The following is a 5,048-nucleotide window of genomic DNA, read 5'->3' as shown; positions in this document are numbered from 1 at the left end:
ACAAAGTTTGTAATTTATAGCAGTTTTTATCGCGTAAATCACTTTTACTAAAATGGTCATAACTTTTGATCCGTAAATTAAACTCAAGAGAGTCGCACGCCTAAACTATCCTCATAAAATTTTCCATCATAATCAAATATCACTTTTTAAGAAACTACAGTTTATACATTCGGAAACTTCTGCTGAAATGTAAGTTGAGTTTTGTTCGTTTTAATAAGGTTACGATTAAGATCTGAGTTTCGTTTACGTCTTAAATCATTATACCACCATAAAAAACCATCAAATAATCATCTCAACACTAACTCATCTAAAAAAATCATGTTCTTGAGGCAACAATAATCAACTTCAAACTAATTAACTAAACATCAAGATAATACCAAATCAATCATCAAAATCATTCTTATATCCAAGATCCTTACTTTTCTTGAAACCTAAAACTTAAACAAAGTTTGGATGAAGGTTTATACCTTTCATGGTAGCTTGGGAGGTTATATATTCTTTATGCTTGAATCTTGGGAGGGATTGATTGTGCTTAAGGATCCTAAATCATGCCATTAAAATCAAGAAGACAATAAGAGATTTTCGGAGTTACTATTCACCACCAATTTTGAGCAAGGATTTAATTATTCTATACTAATCCAATGGCCATGAAATTTTGAATGTACCTTGTACATGATATGAGGAAGCTTTGGTTAAAATTTGGTGATTTTTGAATGAGTATATCATGAGATATGAATTTTTCCTTTCATGGTGTTCTTGAAAATCAGCATTGAGTTTTTGGAGAGAGAGAGAGAGAGAGAGAGAGAGAGAGAGAGAGAATTTCCTTGCTTGCTTCTTGGAAATGTGGTGGAAATAGGATTCTTGTGAATATAGAAAGTGTGTAGGACAAGATGCATCCTTTTTTCATAGGTTAGGATTATCTAGGTGTCTCATTTATCAAAGCTTGCATGGTAAGCTCTTTGAATTAATGTTTATTGAAATTTGTTATTTATTTATTTTGTAACTAGCTTCCTAATTTATTAATTGTTGGATAAATTTATAAATACTTAAATTTCCTAGGTTATCACTTGATTCCTTGACATCCTACATTATCTCGCATTCGTTCACGTACTTTTAAATCAATTCCCGTAAATGCTACGTCGAATAATTCCCTTATCCTAAATCATTATCATTTCTAGTGCTCGTACTTGGGTATGAGTTATGAAATTATAGTTCTCAATATTTTCTTGGTCGTAGTATAATTATCTTATTCCTCGATGGCTCGTAAAATAATATCATTTGGACTAGTGCTTTTATTCGAAAACTCACGACTTTTGTATACACTCATTTAGTACGTATAACCACAATATGTACTCGAAAACTTAAATTAAAAACTCATATATGGTGTGGTTGCAAAATTTTTTATTTTCCCGCAAGACTACTATTTATAAAGTTCTTTTACCGATGTCAAAAATTCGGGTTTTTACATCGATGTAATTGCCTTAACCTGATCTTTTGCTTCCTTCTTCCCTGGAACTTCTGTGTCACTAGAGAGTGTACCAGGTTGTCAATTCAGCAAGGCATTGGGAATCTGCCCAATTTGATTCTCCAAGTTCTTGATAGACACCGCTTGGCTCTTGTGCATGAGCCTCAACTCCTCCAATTTAGATTTTTCATTATATTGTTGTAGTTGGAGTTGTTGTCTTGGTGCATATTGTGGTTGCTGAAAACCAGGAGGGTTGTTTTGCTTTGATGCATACTGCTGATAAGGCTGTTGCACCGTATTCTGAGTGTTGCTCCAGCTGAAGTTAAGATGATTGCGGTTGTTGGGATGATAGATGGATGGAACTGGTTGTTGCGGCCTCTTAAAGTTATTCACGAACTGAGCTAATTAACTAGAAATAGCACAATGCTCCGTTTCATGAGCACCAGCACAAAGCTCACAAACACTAGTGATCTGATTAACTCCATAATTAGCCAACGAATCCACCTTCATCGTTAAAGCCTTAAGATGAGCAGCTATATCAGTAGCTGCATCTACGTCCAAAATACCCGCTACCTTGCCTTGAGTTAATCTCTGAGAAGGGTTCTGGTATTCATTAGCAGCCATCAGTTCAATCAAATCATAATCTTCATCGTAGCTCTTAGCCCATAAGGCTCCACCTGATGCTGCATCAAGCATGGGTCTAGAAGTCACACCCAACCCATTATAAAAGCAGTTAATGATCATCCAGTCAGGAATCCCATGATGAGGACACAGTCTAAGAATCTCCTTATGACGTCCCAAGCTTCGCACAAAGATTCTCCTAATTGTTGCGCAAATTGAGTAAGAGCATTCCTGATTGCAACTGTCTACGCCATTAGAAAGAATTTAGTGAGAAACTTCTGAGCAAGATCTTCCCACTTGGTGATAGAGCCTGGTGGTAGAGAATGCAACTAACACTTATCTTTATCCCTCAGAGAGAATGGGAAAAGCCTCAACTTAATAGCATCTTCAGAAACATTGTTGAATTTGAAAGTGTCGCGGATCTCGATGAAATCTCTAATATGCATATTGTGATCTTTAGTCAGAGAACCCCGAAACCGGACCGAGTTCTGTACCATCTGAATTGTGCTAGCCTTGATTTCAAAATTGTTAGCCGTGATGGCTGGTCTGACAATGCTAGATTGAATATCATGATTTTTGGCTGAGAGTAGTCCGTCAAAGCCTTTGTATTTGCTTCTGGTTCACCCATTGCAACAAGAGCTTCTTCTTTAACTTTCTCCTCTTCTACAAGAACTTCTTCCTCTACTAAACCTTCTTCCTTCGCTTTATCCAGTGTTCTCTTTCGAGATCGAGAACGCGTTAGCATAAATGCTCTTTAGAGTACCTGAAAAAGCAACAAGTAAACAAGTAAGTAAAATATCCGAGTAAGTGAACTTTAACGACAACTGATGTCAAGCACATAAACTGAAAATTAACACCGAGTCCCCGGCAGCGGCGCCAAAAACTTGTTAGGACGAAAACACGTGCTAATATTCACGCAATTACACGCGTTCGCAAGTAATATAGAATTAATCCTAGTTCGTTCACACATAGACTAGTTTAGGTTAATTTCAATTAATGTACTTATGCAAAAATGATATGGTTATTATTTAATGCTAAGATGATTAACAAGTTGAGATTGTTTTTAACTAAGATATTAACTAACATGCAATTAACTAAGAGATTAAAAGGGTTTGATTTACTTATAAGAGACAAATATGGGATTCTAGCTTCATTAAATACTTCATTCAACAACCTTTTTTTCTTAACTTTAGCATGCAATGGTGATGACAACTAATCATATAACACGAAACTAGTAAACGCCAACTTTCGTTGTACGAATACCCTACTACCAGACATCCACAAAAGAGATAGGAGCTGAATAGACACCAATTATATTGAGTCTCTATATTTCTATAGATTGACAACATAACGGTTTAATGCACAAGTTATCTATCATGATTACATAAGTCAAGTAAGATGGTTAAAATTACTTACGAATCATGCATAACAAATACATGAACTTATGCTAGCATGTCAAGTTCTAAACCCCTATATTTACTTTCGCTTCAATAGAGATTAACACGCTATCTTATAAGTTCGCGACGCTCATAACACGAATAAGCACAACCAATACTAGGATATCATACAATCACCACACACTAAGATATCGAAACACTTTAACTATTAAAATCCATAAGCAAATCCGATAGAACCCCACGATAACAATTAGTTCATAACCGAACTCATCATCATCGTGGGTTCCGATGAAAGCATGGTATAATAAACTAAGTCTTTATAAAACTGAATAATAATCAAAGTACGTTAAACAAGAGTATAGGTTCCATAAACAAGAAAACTAGCATCCAAGATTACAACTCAATTAAAGAATCACAAGTATAAACAAGCTTTTCTTCTCCTTTGTTGTATTTGTGCTCCAAGGTTTCCTCGTTGTCCACTCCATAGTCTCTGTTATGAAAAACGTCTTTAGATAGTCTTTATATAGCATCCCAATCAATCCAGAAGCCCATAAAATCCATCTTCTACTTGCAACAGGATTCTCAGAATTCGGCATGGCACAGCCGCGTGCCGTACCAGCGCAGGCGCGCTGTATCTCCGACAAACCGGCACGACCGCGCGCTAACACAGCGCATGCGCGCTGACCTTCTGGAAAAAATGAATTACTTTGTTTTATTTACTGGTTTATGATGGAGATCAACACACAAACATCCGAGATACCTTCCTAACACCAATTTAGCATCAAAATAATGCTAAACCTCATCTTTCCTCCAACTATGCCTGAAATGCAAAAACACTATAGAACACATCAAAAACCCAAATGACTTGAGTACAAAACACCAATTGGATGCTTTACAAAGTGTTATAAGTGGATATAAATTCCACTTAACACACACACCACCCTCACTCTCTTCCCCCTTTCTCCGTTCTCTCTCGACCGAAGCCACACCCCCACTCTTTGTCTAATTTTTTCATCCATTCTTCAAGTTACCTACAAAAATCACTCCCTTGAACCTTAAATCATTGGTTAGTGAGTAAATTATGTGATATAAGTACTTGGTTGTAGCTTGCATGTTAAAGTAAATTGAGCCCAAAGATGAAAACCTTGATTCTTATGAATTTAAGGTCCAATTCATAAGGCAAAATTGTCAAGAGTGGAAATGGTTAATGGTTAAGTGTTTTCACTCCCATGATATCATTTCACTCCCTCCATTCAGAAATTACTCCTTAAGAGCCGAATGGAATGTGTTTTATTGATCAAAAATTTGTTTTGAAATGCTATGTGATGAGACCATGCTTTAAGTGAACTTGTTATGTGTTGCATGTTGTTCAAAGACAAGTTTGAGTTAAATCGTCTACTTTAAAACCCTTGCATCTCATGGAATAGTTGATATATTATGTTGATAGTGGTTGAATGTTAGCTTTATGCATAAAAACTTGTAGTACTAGGGATGCATGTTGAAAACTAGACTATGTGCTTGATTGTTGATCTTAAATCGATTGCATGCACTTGATTATGATTTAT

At 35.9% G+C, this 5,048-nt stretch overlaps 1 non-coding gene across 1 annotated transcript; it reads left to right on the top strand.

Moving 5' to 3' along the window:
* Window positions 1-2,219: 2,219 nt before the first annotated feature.
* Window positions 2,220-2,325, top strand: LOC141694028 (small nucleolar RNA R71). The gene has a single exon (XR_012563361.1). It is a non-coding gene; the product is annotated as a small nucleolar RNA R71 (small nucleolar RNA).
* The last annotated feature ends 2,723 nt before the right edge of the window (window positions 2,326-5,048 follow it).

The sequence above is a fragment of the Apium graveolens genome, chromosome 10 (assembly GCF_009905375.1).
Source record: "Apium graveolens cultivar Ventura chromosome 10, ASM990537v1, whole genome shotgun sequence".
In the NCBI taxonomy this organism is placed as follows: domain Eukaryota; kingdom Viridiplantae; phylum Streptophyta; class Magnoliopsida; order Apiales; family Apiaceae; genus Apium; species Apium graveolens.
This window is presented reverse-complemented; position numbering and strand designations above follow the sequence as displayed.